Below are 19836 nucleotides of genomic sequence, written 5' to 3' on the forward strand. Positions count from 1 at the left end.
TTTCTTCGTAGATGGTTGGTTTTTTATGATTGTAATTAGTCAGTTTACTAATTACATCGTATAGTGCCGAACGAACAGACTCATAAGTATTATTTATGGTTTTTAAATATTTTCCCATCATACAACACATGATAATATTATTGATCCGTAGGAAGCTGTGTGTAAACAGAAATCGTTACTCATTGTAATTGACCTGCAGTTGTGTGTTCACTGAACTTACAATTCTGGAAAGTTCCTTGACTGGTGCATTAATGCCACTATATTATTGATTTTCGGTCTGCTACAAATGCAGAAACTGTTATTATCCAGAAACCGCTACAAATACAGAAACTGTTAAATACAGAAACCAGCTACAAATACAGAAACTGTTATAAATACAGAAACTATTATTCAGAAACTATTATTCAGAAACTGTTATAAATGCAGAAACTGTTATAAATACAGAAACCGCTACAAATACAGAAACTGTTATGATTCAGAAACCGCTGTTTAGTGTAAATATTGGTTCCTTAGCTATATATTAACTTCCGAAACATATGTTCGTAACAACGTTTGATAGCTCGATCAGTATGGTATTGGACTGTGGCGCTCGCGGTCCAGGATCAAACCCCCATGGCTGACAATTTGTCGGTGGTGCGCATAATTGCGATTTTTATAATAGTGGGGGGAACCGCAAGAACCCCTCCGCTCAGCAAATTCACAACCACAATATTGACTGGTTGTTGATACCTATTTTTCGTATCACCCACTGGATTAATTATTATGGGTGTGATTTTGCTGAGCGTACCTTAATTAAGTTATATGTTTGTGCTGTCCCAGAAACATCCCGACGAACTCGAAGGGGGTCTGGGATATTTTTTTTTTATTTTAAAGATTTATATATATTATATAATGAACCATGAAAATATCAAGATGTAATTGTCGCTATTAAAAAATTAAAAAAAGATGGAATTAATATATCTGATGAACTTAATCCTGAAAAAATAGTTTCTGACTTTGAGATTTTACAAGAACGTAAAACCATGGGGACACACACACTATCATCTGAATACAGGCTCATGAAACGGATTCAATCGGCAATGTTTCAGTCGCTAGCTACCGTAGAAGATGATCATGTGAAGGAGTTCGTTCCTCTTTCTACCGCCGTAGAAAGAATTAAGTCGTTATTATCCCACGAGTATGAGGCAAAGAAAACGATTAGTACTCGCATAAGTCAATTAAGAAAAATAATGTCAGATCGTGAAACGATCCAAGGTAACTTCGTTACTGATGATAATGAAAATGAAAGTTTTGGTAACTGGGGTCCAAGTCAACGCTGACCACATGTATTGGTAGTCAAAATCAAGAAAGTTCTAACCTTGTCAAATTTGTTCCTAATAAATTTTATTTATTATAAATTTTATTTATTATAAATTTTATTTATTATAAATTTTATTTTTACTGAGGATTTATTTTTTTTTTTACTAAAATCAAGAAAAATGCACAAATTACTTGATTCTGACGGGGTAGTTGGTAGTCAAAATCAAAGAAAAATGCACAAATTACTTGATTTCTGACGGGGTAGTTGGTAGTCAAAATCAGGAAAATTGAGCAATTTCGTTGCATTTTAGTAAAAAAAAAATATAAATCTCAGTAAAAATAATATTATTAATAAATAAAATTAATTTATAATAAATAAAATTTGTTAGGAACAATTTGACAAGGTTAGAACTTTCTTGATTTTGACGGGGTAGTTGGTAGTCAAAATCAAGTAGTTCGTGCATTTTTATGTTTCTGACGGGGTAGTTGGTAGTCAAAATCAAGTAGTTCGTGCATTTTTATGTTTCTGAGGGGGTAGTTGGTAGTCAAAATCAAGTAATTTGTAAAATCAGGAAATTTAATAAATATTATGTTTTTTTGTGATAGAAATTTTAATTTTACTTTCATCGACTAGCTTTTTTTAGTTGCCTAGGCCTTAGTTGCCTAGGCCGATTAATTTGTACCAAACACAAATTTGTGCCAGTAATAATAAAATATTTTTTTAAGTTGATTGAATTTGATTCTGATCTCCGTTACAAATGTTCTTCTAACTGTTAAGAAATCCTCGTGTGTAAAAACCCTCCACATAAAGATCTACGATAAAGTCTTACGACGGAAGTCTTTACGACTTTACATACAGATTTATTATAAGCTCTTCTTCACGTATGTCAATCAAGCGATTAAGGTGGTCTGTGAGTTTAAAATTGATTCGTGTTAACATATTATTGTGACACCGCAAATACACGGGATTAGTTGGTTCTTGCACGATTAAATTTCCAGGGGGGACTTGTGGTGTGAACGTGTACAGGATGTATCCTTGTTGAGCTTGATTTGATCTTCCGAGATCTATTTGATAGCTGCCATCGATTACGTCACAAACCAGATTGACCGCGACCGTCGGTGTTATATTAACGATCCGCGGGGATACGTGTCTTCCTCCGCCATGTGGATCATTATCATGTCTAAGAACAGTTGGAGGTGGAATTAATTTTCTCCATGCATCGAGTAGTTTAGAAAAAAACTCGTCGATGACATCATTGATAGATTTTCTCAACTCGGTTACACTATACCCGGGAAATTTATAATTTGGTACATCGGCTTCTGTTAATTTATATTTTTCTAACCATGCTTTTGCATCAGGATTTTCAGGTGGTTCTAAAAGACTAACCATCTCCTGAACTATTCGGTTATTAATATATTCCATATCTGATATAAGCTGATTTAATATTTCTACACGCGTGATGATTTTTTCACGTGATGACGCTGATATGTCAAAAATATGTTCGTTAAAATATTGATTTAGTTGATCTAGTTGTTTTTTACACTCTTGATTGATTTCCTGAAAATATCTAATAATCGTTTCTCGATGAAAACCCCAATGAGGTCCTGTTTCTCCCGGATTATAAAAAAACCATGCCTCAACACTACCGAAGAAAACAAAATTGTGAAGCAATGATGAGTTTTTTATAACACGTAGGTGTTCCCCGTATGATGGATTAATTTCATGATATGATTGTCTATCCGTGACATAATCAGACTTTTTCGGTTCTGGTGGTATCGGTGTTATCGGTGGTGATATTTCAGGCCATCCTAGCACGGATCTGATTGAAGATTGATAAATATCAACGGCATAATCAGGCGAGTTTATTTCAACCGTCGAGGACAACGTCGGCTCGTGAACGTTTATTGATATTTTTGATTCCTTTCCCGTTATTGATTTTATTCTACGCGCAAATTCCTCACCGATCTCTTCAATCTGGTAACTGCCGGTTGGTATTCCAACAACAACCCAGTCAGGTGTTCCATCGGGTTTGTTGTTGTTAGTAAATACGAGCGAATTATTTGCTGGTGTACCATTAAATGATTTTGATCTGATATTTGGCCAGCTGTAATATACTCGTAATTGTGCTAGTGCTATTTCTTTTATCGGAATTGCAGTAGGAAAATTAACACTAAATTCAGGATTGGTTGAACTTACCGAGATCATCGTTATCTTTGGCGGAGTTGTGTTGGTCACGATCTGCTGGAGTAATTCTGTCATTATTGATACTTGTATCTTTAATACCTTCATCGTATATTTTGGTCATCATTGAAAATTCGAAATCAGATATAATTCCATCACTGAGACTCGCTGATAACAACGAGGATAATTTCGAGTATGCTACCGTCGCTGTATGTAATTTTATTTTGTAATCGGATAACTTTTCGTTCGTACAAGTACATATTTTTTTTGTGATGATGCCAAGCACACCTGCAATAGTTGTTGCTGCTGAAATACAGATAGTTACAGCTACTGGTGCCATCGTTGTTAACGCTGATAATATTACACCGGTTCCAGCAACAACAGCGGATACTGAATAAACAATCACATCAACGATAACCAATCGTCGTCGATATTTTTTTACTTTTACTGTATATTGATCAACTTGATCTTTTAGCGCAGCCTGCCATTCACGTGCTTGATTGTATCTGTATTGTGCACCGTCCATATATATTTTTATGCCGTAACCAATTGAGGTGTTTCAGCTACAAATTCCAAACACCACCAGAAGGATGTTGCGGTTAATTTCTTATCAGCTGCTTCCAGAATAAATATTTCTTCGGTTCCGCTATTTAATATAACAGATACAACCCCGGAAAACCTGTCTGTGGAATGACGCCATGGAAACGTTGTAAATATTTCAAACTTAGCGGCGGAAAACACAGACAGCCTGTACACGCCAGTGACTGTTGCGGTATATTTGATAGTATTATTTTGCTGCGACCATGTTGCAAATCCCGATGATACCGTGCATACGATGTTTGTGATATGCCCGGGAGTTATTGCAGCTGGAATTTTAATCAGATTGGTTTTACTGACAATCTCAGGAATTCCCGCTACGATGTTTTGCTGTCTTTGTTTGATCGTGTCTAGGTTATTTTTGATATCAACGAGTTTCATGTCAATGGCGCGTGGAGTACCGAAGAATTTATCTATGGTATCATCGATTTTTTGAAAATTTCTTCGAAATCTTCCAAAAGCTCCTGCGTGAACGTCATACTCAGCCCGTAACGTGGATAATTTACCGTCTACGGTGCCATAGTTGACATCGACGTATTTTTTTGTTGCTGCGTCTTCGTCAGATGTTGGATCTTTTAAAACTACTATTTTGTTCCCGTTCATGCTGAGTTCACCCATCATTGTGTCACCGGTGTTTCTCACGCGATTAGCAACACTTTTTGCAATTTCATCTCTGATGGTTTTAAGTGACGTACTTGAATCTCTGATTTTGCCGCTCTCAGTAAACACGGGAATATTATCCGTAACTGCACCAAGTACTCGCCGGACTATATCATTCCATTTGATATTGCTGGTTTTTAGTTTACCATATCGATCTTGAAAAATAACAACTTCATCTGGATCAACTCCAGCAAGGTTCATAATATCAGCGAGGTCATCTTTAGTCGCATACTTTGACAGATCAACGTCGGATTTTATTTTCTTAACGCGTGAAGATCTTCCGTAAATGTCAACCATTATAATAAGATCCGTTGTTTAAAATGCTTTACGCGCAACATATCGGTTGCTTGTATAATCGTGCACGACTTTATGTGGCGGCTTGGATGATTTTGATATAGCGTCGAGTACATTAATTACTTCACGGCCGCATATTGGCGGATCTGTCATTGTTTGTGTGGGTAGCGTTGAATACCAAACTTTGGAACCTCTAGTTGTTGCGTGGAGTGGTGCGACATACTTGATAAATTCAACAGGTGGAGCTAACCCGTACGAATCAAAATAAACAATTCCACGTGGATCAACCGCGTATGATACCCAGTGAGTACCAGGTCCGGAACGTTTGTCAAGATTAATAATACCTGTTTCTAGTTTGTTTGGTTGTTTCGGTAATTGATCTCGCATAAAAACACCTCTAAAGGCGGATATTTTTAATTTTTTAGCAGCATCAAGTAAATCAAAATTTGATGATGGAACGTCTAACGAAATGACCCTGGAAGCCTTAGGCCTCTCCCCCAACGAGATCCCGGTAATCTTAGACCGCGTCCCTTTTTTTTGTATCCCCGCCCTGTTGCTTTCTTTAGTGCCATTCCAACGGCTGTTCCAACAGCACCTAACGCGGCCGCTTTTGCTACAGCTGGAGCAGCCGCAGCTATTAATGCCGGAATGGCCGCAAGAAGTGGAAATATACCACCCGTTTTAACCATGTCTTTGATGGCGCTCGGGGAGAGATGGAATTGAACTCCAGTTTTTGATTCTAGGGCTTTATTGAAATGTTTAATCTGATTATTTGTCAACGATAATTTGTTTGGACCACCACTAATATGATCTCGTTTTAGTGATATTTTAGTTCCGCATTTGTTGGCGGTTTTTGTTTGAAGCTTTTTTACCTGACCGGGGGTCAGAGTAACATTAACATGACTATACGACATTTTTATATAAAATATATTTTTCTAAATAACACGATTAAAGATTTTCCACCGGTGCATCAACGACCCTCATTCGACCACTGCCACCTTCAAGTAACATGGCCTTGTCGCTAAGTATGACCGCGATCGCTCTGTAGAAGCCGGGAACAATTGGTGGACCGGGTATATCAGGAGGAGGGTTAGTAACATGAGCTCGAAAGTGTATATCAACAACAGATTGTTTGGATAAATCAAGATGTTCTAGTGAAAAATAATAAATCGGATATAGACCTGTAAAATCTAGTTGTGATATTTGCAACCCGGTATCTATATTTTGATCACGTCCCATGAATGACATTAAACGATGATATGCGCGCGCTACATGATTTTGAACAAAATTTAGTTGTATATCCTCGGCTGGTTCTTGATGTCCATTTATCCGTAAGGAAACTTCATTAACTCCAAGGTTGTCAAATATCATATGTGAACGTTCTTGATTATTCGTCCGAGCATTATCTTGTAGTGCAATAAAAATATGTCGTGGTGCAGAAACACCCTGTTGTGATGCTATATGCCATGTAAATAAACCATTAATATTGCTTTGAGCAGCATCTGTGGTTACTGTTAACCATGATAGCAATGATTTACCGCCTTGATCCATAAAAGATAGCAATTTTTGTTCCTCAGTAATAGATGGAGTCATTACTGGCATCCACAATGAAAGTTTTGATATATTTACTTTACCCTCGGCAACACCAGCACCTCGCCAGATTGCATCATTATCATCACCTTTTCTTACGAGCACAATTGTGTGTTTAGCTCCAAAGATGACTTTTCTAACATTTCTGCAGAATCCAAAGATGTGTGATAATGGAATTGCACACGAAAAATTTCTATTATCTCCCGACAGCGCTGATCGGCGTGTTGCAAATCCCAGGTTGTAAGTCGCATTAACGCTTCCTATAATATCAAAAGCAGCACCTGGTCTGTCTGCGTGTTCAAAATCAACTGGTTGTGGATCAGATGCAGTACCTCGAGGTGTCTGTATTTTGGTATACTGAACATGATCAGCGTTGTTGGTAATATCCTTAGCAAACATCAGTGTTGGACCAGCTGATCTTGTAAAGTCGTCAGAATATCTGGCTAGACCAATTATTGTTGTAGCAACGTCGACATCATTCTGAACTGATTCAATATTTTTTCCATCAATCATATATGTGGCGCCACTAAATAATGCCATGATCCCGTTGTTGACAAAACCAACACGCAAATTAGCAGCATATGGCGTATTAACTACAACATTCGTTACAAGTCTACCTTCTACTTCAATAAACGCCTCAGCGGGCAAGAAATATCTACTAGTATCATGAACCTGTAATTCGATTCTTCCCCGCTGATTTGGTAGTCTTGCGTCATAAGAATAAAACTGATAATCACGTACTGACTCGTACTTAAGGACAGGTGCCTCCATATCAAATGCTGGGTCTGATTCGCGCCTGAACATTTTTATTATAATTATCATTTTTTCAAATGATGATCATCGTCGACGAAGACCACTTCCTGCTATTAAATTTGCTGTTATATTTTTTTCTGCTTCTTCAGATATCGCCGCTAGTTTTTGATTTGCAGCCTGATTTATTATTTTACTTACGTCTGCAGGCATCACCTCAGTACTTGCCAGTTTCACCGGTGGTTGTTGTTTTCGTCGCAATAATCGTGATAATCTTTCTTTGATCGCCGAGAACGCCTTACCAGCAACATTGACAATTGCACCAGGAGCTTTATCACGAACAATATCAATAGCCTTCATCGATAATTGTTTTGCAACAGGTGCTACTTTTGGAGCTATCCTTGTAAATAATCCCCGAATGACATCACCAAGTCCATTTCCGTAAATTGCTTCATAGATTGGTAATCGTGAGTTTACCGCTCTAACCTGTGTGGGTTTACGATGATTATCATGCACAATCATCTTATTTTATTTACCATTTATCTAACAACTAGTCATCAACGAGCTCATCAATAAGTTCTCGGTAAACGCCAATATCCATGATACCACCTTGAAATAGTCGCCGACAAATATCAGCTGCTTCATTAATTATTTCTGGTGAATTATTTCCAGCACGTTTTCCTCCTATGAGAACTTCTAACCGTGATACGTCATTGATGATATTATCAGGACATAAACCAGATCCTGTTTTAGGTTCATCTTGAGGTGTTTTAAATACTGGTGGTTGCATTACCGGAGTAAGTACTTCAGCGGTGGCCGGGGGTGATCCAGATGGTGAACCTGTCGGTGTAAATGTTACATCCGGTGCAGAAATTTTCCCATGGAATAGTGATTTAATTAGCTCTTCAGTCTTTTTAATTTCCGACTTCAACCTTTGCTGTGGCGAAGAAGATTGCTGTTGTTCTATTTGTTGCAGAGGTGGAGGAAGCTGATACTGGAAGGACTCTCCTTGTTTTGGTTGTTCCCATCTCTCTCTATAAAGTCTTTTTACTTCTTCTTTAAGTCTTTCGTATTCTGAACCTCTAGCTTGTTTTTTGTCGTAATATACGCGATATATCCACTTGATGAAATTATCGTCATTTGTTTTTTCATAACGGGGTTTTAAAATACTAGATTTATCAGATATATTATTTAATATTGCTTCAGGTAATCTCTCTCTTTCAGTTTTTCTAATTTCCTCAACAACTCCTTCTTTAAATTTTGCAATTAATTCTACGTTTTCTCCTGCTGGTTTGGATTTAGATGCAAGTTTTTTTCTCACATCGGCGACTTCAGTACGAAGTTCTTCAATACCTTCAAGTATTTCCTCATCAACAGGTGGAGGTTGAGCTGCAGCTATGTCAGTTGGAAGGTCTCGTAAAATCTTCTTTGTCTGTTTGGTTCTTCTTGCTGTTTTTTCTAATACCGGAAAAATACCCTTTTTCCTCCTCTCATCTTCCTCCGCAATATCTCCCCATATAGTTTTTTCAGCAGCCGCCGCAGCTTTCTCAGTAGCTGCAGTGACGGGTTTAAATAGTTTTTTAGTGTCTTCTTCGTACTCAACTTGTGCTTCTTGCTGCGCTTGCAAGTTTTTTCTAAATGAGTCTCTGACAGGAAGAAATTTTTTAATTGTTTCTAATCGTTCTCGTGCTGTTCTTGCAGTATGAGATTCTGGATGTACCATTTTTATTATAACATAATAATTTAATTAATATCAGCAGAAGAGGAATACAGAAGTTTGATGATATATTATAAACACAGAAAGAACATAAATCCCAAAGTAGAAAAACCACCATCAGAACTTGAATATTACTTGAAACATAGAACAAATTCCGAAGATTCATCTGAAGATGAAACAGATGAAGATTCCCATGATTCAGATGATGATTCCCAATATTGATAGCAGCAGAGAGGGGCGTCTACGGTTCTGTTTGGGACAAACAATAATCGTAGACGTGGTAATTGACCTCTATGAAGGGTCACTATTTTTTTTTGGTCAAATATAAGGGTGACCATTCCCCTAAGTGGTCTGTTCACCCTCTCTGCTGCTACTTGTTATCGTTTTTAATTTCATTTACTTTATCCCTGATGAAAAATACGCACAAAAGGTCTGAAACTGCAAACCCTCGCCTACTTCATGTATTAAGGCCTAATTCAGTCATAATGCCTAACTGATGCAATAAGGTCTAATTAGTGTAATAAGGACTACTTCATGTAATAAGGACTACTTCATGTAATAAGACTTCATTCATGTAATAAGGACTACTTCATGCAATAAGGACTACTTCGTGCAATAAGTCCCCATTCATGTACTAAGGACTACTTCATGTAATAAGACTTCATTCATGTAATAAGGACTACTTCATGTAATAAGGACTACTTCGTGTATTAAGTCCCCATTCATGTAATAAAGCCTAATTCATGTAATAAGACTTCATTCATGTAATGAGGACTACTTCATGTAATAAGGACTACTTCGTGTAATTAGTCCCCATTCATGTACTAAGGACTTCTTCATGTAATAAAGTCCAATTCATGTAATAAGGCCTCAATAATGTAATAAGGCCAATATAAAACAAATTTCTTTTTAAACTCAGGAAACTGATAAAAGTCTTCAATGTAATTTGTCTTTTAGAGAACGAAAACTACAGAAACTAAAATATAAACGAGTCGATCCAAGAATACCTTAAGGGTTGGGTCCAAAAAGAAGTTGGCAAATGAACTGTGGGACAGAACCTCTCGTTTGAGGGAAAGAACGAGTCTTCCCCCAGAAGCAACTTCAAATAAAGCGTAATTTTAACCTCATATATAACGCAAATTTACTCTAGTAAACATTGGTTGTTTTTCTCTCACTTTTTAGGAGGGGGCACCGGATCTGCACCACCCCTCCCAATTCCACCCCTTCCATAATACTATCGAATACAAAACTGTCTGATCATAACAAAATTTCTGTACATCTTAAAAATGTTATTTATAGGCTTTACCTTTAAAAAAAAAATATTTTAAAACTTTACAACCGATCTCATACTGGCAAGTCGCAGTGGCTTAGTGGTTAGCCTGGCAGACCCATGAGCTAAAGGTTGCAGTTCGAATCCTACCATTGGATCAGCCTGTGTCTGCTACCCTGTTGTGTGCTGGGCAAAATACCTTACTCCAATATCCCCGGCACTAAATAATCAACCTGTGTTGATGTACCCTAAAAATGCACAAGACACGAATACTACGTATAATATACATTGCGTGTTTCGGCATCTACACAGATAATGAAAAGACATGGATATTTCAGCATCAAAAAGGCGATTATTACAAATACACAAAAAGGCTATATTTACATTTTTTTTAAATAGTACACTCGAAAATTGTTCAAGGCGAGTTAACCACAGCAAAACTGGCCATTGACAAAATTTCGAAAAAGCTAACACTTTACACGGTGAGGCTTAATACAGGGTTCAGAAATCTAATACATTTCCGTGTACAGTGTAGTTAATGTTTCAGAAAGAAAAGAAAACTTTTTTGTACTCTAGATGGACAAGTGTTCAAGAGCTGATTTTAATAACTCTCAAAATTGGTGGGGCTGCTGGGCTGAATATAATCGACACATCAAATGTAGCTTATACATTGTGTAGAAGCTACCTTAATGAAAGTCTCTGTAGAAGCTACCTTAATGAAAAGTCTCTGTAGAAGCTACCTTAATGAGAAGTCTCGCACAGGATAAGCATAGCACAATTTTTGCCCTAAAACTGATGAGCATGAATTTGCTAAAAACAAAGTATAAATTGAGTACCGATAAAATTACACTAATATCACTTTCACATCCTGGCCAACGACCTAATGTAGAACTATTACTTACGATATTAATGTTTTTTTCAGCCTCGAACCTGACGCCCTTCCCCCATAAGAATGAATAATTCGAGTTCTTGACTAGTCCGATAAATCTTCACCTGCTCCCCTCCCCCTTCTGTATTTATACTTATCGACGATTTGTGGGTATGGTGTCACCTGTTCATTAAACTATGCAATTTTGCTGCATACAAGTCTGTTCGGAATACACTAGTGTACGGTTTAGACACTTACAATTATTTGGTAACAGCCGTATGTAGCCACCAAATACAAAATGGACACTGTACACAAAGTTGTGTTATTCCACGTTGATTTGCCAGTTGACAAACACGGGATCTGATCCGAAAAAAGCCTGTATATAGGGCCAAAAGGACCCTTCAACCGACGGTTGCACAAGAGACATGTGAGTGAGTATCTAAAACGTACACGATGTGTTGCGGACATAACTGTCTGGTAACAATTCCTCGATTTTATGACTTGGTGAATTCAGACTAACAAATCGTCCATCAGTATCGACATAGATGTTCTTTTTTTTATTTTTTTTACTGATTTATCGGAATAGTTCTTGACAAACTCGATGTAACCCTGAAAATACCTTACCTTAGTTCAGCTACACTTTTCATACCCTCCGTTTGTCAGGTAGTGTTTAATAACTTCCAAAACTGAAGAGCTGTAAGAATAATGGAGGTCCATCCTGTATTGTCCTCATTGATAATAAAGGACGACACTACAATTCTAGTAATTATCCACGCTTCAGATTTGAAGACAGGATTTTGTTCCCCTGTCATTATTATGTAAAACTTTCATGAAGAACAACTTTGGTATGATAAGGTATTATCAATTCATGTTTATAATATTATATCAGCACACCAGTAAAATATGAAATGGAAATTAGTTATGCTGAATCTCTTCAACTCTATTCGCACCCTGTTATCTTAATGAATAATAATCACAAGGGGCCTTGAGGGAGCAATGGGTTCTTTGCGAAACAGAAACAAGATTTGCCATGACGATTTGTTTTCTTTTGCTGCACCTAAGAAGTTTTGAATTTTGAGAGCTTTCAAAAAATAAATTAAATTGTCAAGTACCGCAAAATTACGCACTTTCAAAGTTTAAGCTCATAAAGAAAAACCACTCCTTCTCAAGCCCTCGTCGTAATCGTCAGCGAACCACGGAAAACGTTTGTATGAGAGAGAGACTGTTGAACAAGCATTGCCATTCTTCTACTTCGGAGATAAAATGTAAATTCATGCAGTTCACAATCAGACAGGTTGCGCATTATAATCTAACAGGACACGGGCCACAGGTCTGGAGGAATAATAATGATATATATCTAGTTATCTCATAATACGGGTCGATTGAAATGTGTATTGTCAACTGACTGTAGGACGCGAAATTATCTGCAAGCAGTATCAAACCCAGATTTGATAAAACGTTAGCACCGGTAAGTCAGTGTATACGGGGATTATTATATTTATGATTCCCAGCAAACAACGCAGAGCACGCGCCGTCAGATCTGGGTCTAATTTAAGTACAGTGCACAGCTGGGTGTGCGTTATAAACAGGTAAATACGGTATTACTCACTGATATGCTCTTTAGCCATGGTTTTCATTCAGCACTTGACTGTCACCAACACACGTAACAAAAGTTGACAGCTTTTCAAACGATGAAACTATTTTCGGATAGTCTCGTAGAATTCTTTAGAGCACGTAAATATGCCGCGATAATAATATTCCGTGATATACTGTGATGATTACATTTTCATTTTAGAAAATGACAATAACAAAGTCAATAATACATTTTCGAGCTGGTCTTGAGGCTTCCTAGACTGGCTAGGTATATAAGCTAGACCGTTCCAAATCGTCCACAGATTATATCAGCACATATGGAATTGAAGCAAACATTGTTTAATATATTCTGCTGAGGTACTGATTCTAATTAGATAAAACATACAACGTTCCTTCGACAAACTTTGCACACTTACTATTTTATCCGTTATTCATATTCATTTCCGGAATTATCCAGTTCAAGAACAGGTTTCGTCAGTATTTGCAAGTAATGTAGTTTTTATCTTTAAAAAAACGCGTATAAATGGGTCAGTGCGACCAGTTTTAGGGACTTCTACACTGATACATTCTAAAATGCACAACACTATTTTCATTCTTACAATTGACTGCTGCAGCGTTAACTATGTATGGAGAAACATAAAAGCATAAACCACCCGGAATCAACCACCACAATGATCACTCCAAACTGTTCTCTTTTAGACCTTTTCTTACTTAATAATCCATGTTTTCTAAGTGTATCACGAAAAGTATTTATACAAACGTGTTTCATATCATTTAGTATCTATAATAATAAAAATGTCAGTGATCCGGATGTTTGGAGCAAACGGAAGAACGGAGTATCCACTAAATATCAATCTGGTGTGTTTAAAATTATCTATCAACAGGCAAATCAATTATTAGGACAACATCGATTTGTCCCAGGATAATCTGATCATGAATATTTACCGTACAATAATGTGTGGTAATAAAATATGTTGAAATTAAATTCAGCCTTGGTTTGAATCATTTAACTTAACCCTGACCTGTAAGTTTGACATTTCAGTGAAATATGTATGAAGGTCAAGGTCACTCGCAAAATAAGCATCTGCATTTTCATTTTGCATAATCTGGACGGTTCACAACGTGCAAATTGAGCATGTACAAAACATGAATACTGTAATAACACTGACCGAGCGAGCAAGGCCCAAATACATATTTCAGTATAAGGTGAAACGCACAGGTCACGCGGGTCCAGGTATACTTGTCCGTTTACCGAAGCTAGGGCTGTCAAAAGTCTGGGAAATGTCTACCGGGTACCCGTCGATCCTAATGATTGTTACACAATCAAAGAGAAATTGTTTTAAATGCGTACAAACCTAAACTACTTTATTGTCGGTTGATGCTGGCACGAATGGCATGCAAAAGTATAGTTTTTTGTGGTTGACGTGTAAATAAAGAACTGCTAATTTTGTACTTATTCGTATCAAAATATAAATAAAACGAAGAAATGGTTGATGAAACTGTCGTCTAATAAATCACCATGGTCAAGTCATCGTAAATGTCGTCTGACTCCCTTTCCTTGACCTCACAGTCATATGCGGGTGCTTATTTAGAGATTGAGATTTGGGCTCCATAAATAACACTTTGATCATGCATTTTATGAAATCTATTAAACGTTGCAACTGAGCAAGTGTCAATTGTGAGGCAATTTCAAATACCCACCCTTTGTTACTTGTCGCTGATCAAGTATCATACCTGTGGCTCAATCAAACGGTTGTTATGTGAGGGAAACAACCTAAGAGATAAAGCCAGAACTCTACTTGGCACTGAACAAGTACATGTATTAAACTTTCATCTCGATCAAAATGATTGTCAACTTGAAAACAAAGCGAGTTCGGGCTTTTACAAGCCAAGGACTTATGGGGTTACGTGCACTGGCAGAAAACTTGTATACGGTAAACGGATACCCGATAGCTTATTTTATTCCCCGGGTTATTATCAACGGGTGGGTATCCGAGTATCCGGACACCCGTTTGATGATCTGTCCGATGTATGATCTTGACCTTCTGTTAACGCTTTTGTCTGGCTTCGTGGGCTTAACGCCAATTTCAGCACATGATACATGGTGGCCAGTATTCTTGGTGGAGGAAGAATCTGAGAATACCCGGGGAAGAACCACCAACGCACGGCAAGTTGCTGTAAAGTTTTCTCACATACCCACGTTGGCAGAGTGGAGACTCTAACCTACGCGGACAGAGGTGAGATGTGAGTGGTCTGTAAAGGTGTGTGCCTTTGACCCCTCATGCACATGGGGTCCCTGTTGTGAAGGGCAATAGAGAGATGGTTATTGGAATCCAAAAGTATTACTTATTTTTAAGAAATCCATGTTCTATAAATAAATGTGTGCCTATACATAAATCTCGCCTTATTTTAACCTGGTAATTATACTCAGGCTCTCAAAAAGATATTTAAAAAATTGCTCCCACTTTTTCTGAACATATACTCTGCACAAAGAGTTAGTCGCAAAACCCAAACCTTCTCTTTTCACTTTAGACTGGAGTTATTGAAAAGTTAATTGATGAATGTATTTACTATTCACTCCTTCTGCTTATTCAATATCGTATAAAGAAAGTAACTTGAAAAGTTCAACTTATTATCATATCGTAGAGCATGCATTCATGTAGTTTGTGTATTCTTAGAGGTATGAGATAGGGCAACCCATTATATCCAAGAATTCCAGTATTGAAAAGGAATCACTTAACATCTTGACACAAATATCGCAGGCTGTTTTTCCTTCATTTTGAAGATAATCAGATTTCACAATGACGTCTTTACATTAAACAATGAATATTTTACTCGACTAAAAATTCTAAATACATTACCTTCTGGTGATCAAGCATTTTTGTCACGTTTACCTGGTTGCACGATTATCAGAGACATAAAACCATCCGACTGACTCAAAGGAGCTCTAGGATCACCGCTATTAAACAAACATATTTTTTAATACAGAAATTAACATGTGGAAAGTATTTTCCGATGCTAATTGAGTTCCTCCTATATTTACTTGATTTTTCTACATTTGTGCATCAAATCCTGTGCATTAGTTATAAGTTCTGATTCACCAAATCTGTTTTATTTAAGTTTAGCCCTAACCTGGACACAACTAAGTCTCTCTCTCTCTCTCTCTCTCTCTCTCTCTCTCTCTCTCTATCTATATATATATATATATGGAGGGGGGTTTGCATTTTCTGAAAATAGTTGCATTTGAATGAAGTAACTGGACTATATCGGAAGTGACCTTACCGTACATGTCAGAATCGCACCTATTTGCTTTCTCGTTCTACGCTTGCGACAACTGGCGGAACTCGTAAACATGTAGATTTTAATGCTGGTTTCTATTTTTGCAAGTAATATTGTCTACTGGTTTTCAAATCTAAAGGAAAAATCAGAGAAAAACACGAATGATTTTCTTGGGTACTGCAATATGATGCAGTAACAGTTTGATTGACTCCATTGATATCGCGACTCGTCTAAAGCAGTTACCTGGCTTTACGAGTCACTTTATTTTTCTTCTTCGGGAATCGACTGCCTAACACAGATTTGACTATTTTAATTTAATTGAATATCGCACCCCAGACACAAAAAAACGTCTGTATCTGTTAAATTATTCCTTTTTTTCCCGCTCGTTTCCTGCACAGCGTGACAATGTGTTTACTTGCCCGTGTTGCTGATAATGAATGTTCAACAACACGATTAGTATAGATAAGCAAGCAGTAGTCTTGCTGGGTGAGGGCCATGCTCGTTCTGAGAATAGCCAAACAAATTTGGTCTTATCTATCACCATAACGGCCTATCTTCAACAGGTACTTAAGTTTTCTAAGCTGTGGTAAGTAGAAAGCCCATATGAATCTACCATAGCTATTCCAGTCTAATCCGTATCAAACTGAGAACATCATACAACCTGATCTTCCATCGCAAAAAGCGCTGATAGGGCATGGTTTACGTATCCCCCTTGAATACCTTAAAAGAACAAACACTGTGGACTTGACAGTGCCGGATCATTAGTCGACACGGCATCTGAAACTTTGCAATGGTGCGTGAGATCCATAAGGATCTACGGTACTTATCATGTTACGCTGAAATGCCCCCTTCCTGTCACGTAAAGAAACTAAATTTCAGTTTTTATTCTGTCGGAATTATTGTATTCATGAGGATGATAAGCCAGGTTTCATAAGCCTCCTCTTTGCACGAATCGTAGGCACAGGAGATGAACCCTTAACAGTTCTTTTACAGCTTAATAGCTGACTAAATGACGTCACGGAGATACGTTATCCTTATCCATGCCCGATTCTTTTCAATGTACCGAAATTAAATGAAACAGGGAAAAAATCTTTCCAGACATGTTAATACTGTGGGTTTAACGCCATTCTTCAGCACACGATAGGCTACACGGGGCGGCCAGTATAACTGGTGGAAGAAGAACCCGGGGAAAAAACCCGGTAAGAACCACCGACCTAGGTATTGGCAACCTTTCTCACACACCCACATAGACCGAGCACGAGACTCGAATCCGGCATATCTGAGATGGCAGTGATCGGTAAAAATATACGCTTTAGACTACTAGACCACCCCGTGCTTCCGCCCTTGGATGTAATGTGTATATGAACTGAATTAGATGCAGTCCAAGCGGAAACAGAGTGTCTAGCGATTCCGAAACGAGTTAGTGGTTTGGATCCACTTTCGTATCAAGTCTCAAGTTAGTGTCATCAGTCCTTCCTGTTAAAGATATTAGGACACTTGTGTTGCGGGAGAAATATAATGATAAATAAATAAAACGGGGTGGGAAATGTCATGGGAAACTTGGACTGCATCATCAAATCGAATTTTTTTAAAACCCATACATGTAAGCAGATCAGAAGCGTTGGTCCAAACCAGGTACGTCATGGGGGAGGGGGGGGGGCATTCCCCCCCCCAAAAAAAAAATAAAAATTGCATGTGCTGTAAAATTGCTGTAGCCTATTTTACTGGGACTCCAAACGTAAGTTGTAAAGCAGATTCATAGTCTTACAAAACAGCATAAAAACTGTCGACAGTGAAAACTAATTTGCTTAAAAGTCTACGTTTCTTAATTTTTTATATATAAATACAGAATAAAACAAATTATAAAGATCGGCATATATTACTACAATGTAAGGCCCCATTACCGAAAGATTTCCGTGTACCTACATTTGACTGACAACGTGAAACAGGCTGGTCACTACGCATATACTTTAAAATTAACATTATATTACTTTTCTTTTCTACCTTTCCTACTAGTATGGTTACTATAAAGATACCGTTGACGGAATATAACACACAATAACATTGAACTGGCATAAGTACATGCTATATTTATTGGCAAAATGAAACATGGCCTCCCCCACCGCCCCAGCTATTATAGTCTTTTTAACCGAGATCTGGAATTTTGGTGCAAGACGTTCGTTTACACGGAAAAGAAAACAATTGTCTCTATTTTTAACTGTAGAGTGTACCACTTTAAACCGAGAACGATCTCACAATTCAACCCTTTGCGAACACTCCCTGGACCCCGGAAAGACTATGAAACGGGCTATGTTGTCAATGAAGTTTGCCTACATAGATATGTCACCATTAGGGATGGATGGGTGCCAGGCACAACCAGGAGATACCCCGCCCGGACGGGTTTTAAAATAAAAAAATTGATCTTGCCGGGTCGAGTCCCAACCCCCAAGCAGTAATAAAACAAAACAATAAAAAAAAAACTCGTTGTTTTATGGCTAAGAAAAATGTGGTTAAGAGAGGGGTTAGAAAAACCGGACAAAACGGGAGTGGAGAAACCCGATCCAGACAGTTACCCGGCAAAATTTCCCTAATCACCATCTACTACTACTACTAATAATAATAATATTAATAATAATAATGATAACAGCAACAATAATAATAATAGTAAATAGTAATAATAGTACAATAATAATAATAATAATAATAATAATAAAACTTGCTTCAGATATTAGTCCTAACAACAACTGCCCAAGCACTCGTGGGGTGGGTGGGGGGGAGGGAGGGGGTAGGTGTGGGCAAACTCCCCATCAAACAACGTTTTTTTTATAAAAAAAATTTTGTGAAGGGGGTTCATAACGAAGTTGTGGGATGCAGAATTTTTTGCTACGCTACTATATATCCCGAAACTAGCCACCTCGAAGGGCTGCTGTATAAACATTCCTGTAGACAAAGTGTTCTCTAAACAGTAAGGCGTGACATCCAATGATACCCAAGTCATCTTCAACAGGTAAAACTATCAAAATCAATGCTTTATCTTCTAAATCGTTTCAAATGATGGGTATTGTTGTTCGAATTTTTGTTGGTTTTGTTTGTTTGGGTTTTTTAAAATCCCAATTCTGGTCTACTCATCCGAGGTGCTGTAACTTAGCTAATGGCAGTGCTGTACAATAAACATGATGTCTTAGTATCGTTAGTTGTTGCTATTTGTTCGCTGAAACGACTACAATGTAGACGAGCTGAGTCATTTGCGACGGTTGTTTACATGTTTGCATTCATGTGGTTAGCACTAGCTTGAAAAACAAATCCTAACAAGGTTGTTATAGCAGTGCATTAGTTTATAAGTCACATTATTAACACTCTGATATTTAAATTACTGTGTTAAAAGGTGATATAAAATTCGCCGGTTTGTCCATTTTGACAGTCGGATAGTTTTTCTCACAGCCATCCCTGGGTTCTAAATTTATGCTTATTCTGATATGCTTCTTGGTTACTTTAAAGAAATCAATATTTAACGAACAGCTTGTAGAAACTGACAGTTTTAAAAGAAACTAACATAGTGATTATTTCAGTCATTAGTTAACTGCAACGTTTCTTCCACTTGAGATTACTTCTTTAAGCAGTACGTGGAACAATGGGTTGTTTTGTTTGGGCCGTGCCTCAAATGTCATTTCGGCTTAAGTATTTTAACTACGTAAATATTATCTTCAGTGATTAGTACAAGCCATTCTCGTATTAGT

General features: G+C 37.5%; 1 protein-coding gene across 3 annotated transcripts in view; it reads right to left on the reverse strand.

The window, feature by feature from the left end:
* The window catches only part of LOC149795673 (fibroblast growth factor receptor-like 1), a 178053-nt gene that overhangs the window by 119930 nt on the left and 38287 nt on the right, over positions 1-19836 (reverse strand). The window contains exon 1 of one of the 3 annotated variants that reach the window (XM_089965513.1): positions 11852-12316. The exons of the other annotated variants lie outside the window; for them this stretch is intronic. The gene's annotated coding sequence lies outside the window, so the exon portion shown is untranslated. Of the gene's footprint in view, positions 1-11851; positions 12317-19836 lie in introns of those variants that run through there. 3 annotated transcript variants of the gene reach the window in all.

Source organism: Sinohyriopsis cumingii, chromosome 7 (genome assembly GCF_028554795.1).
Source record: "Sinohyriopsis cumingii isolate HCF-2022 chromosome 7, ASM2855479v2, whole genome shotgun sequence".
Taxonomy (NCBI): Eukaryota; Metazoa; Mollusca; class Bivalvia; order Unionida; family Unionidae; genus Sinohyriopsis; species Sinohyriopsis cumingii.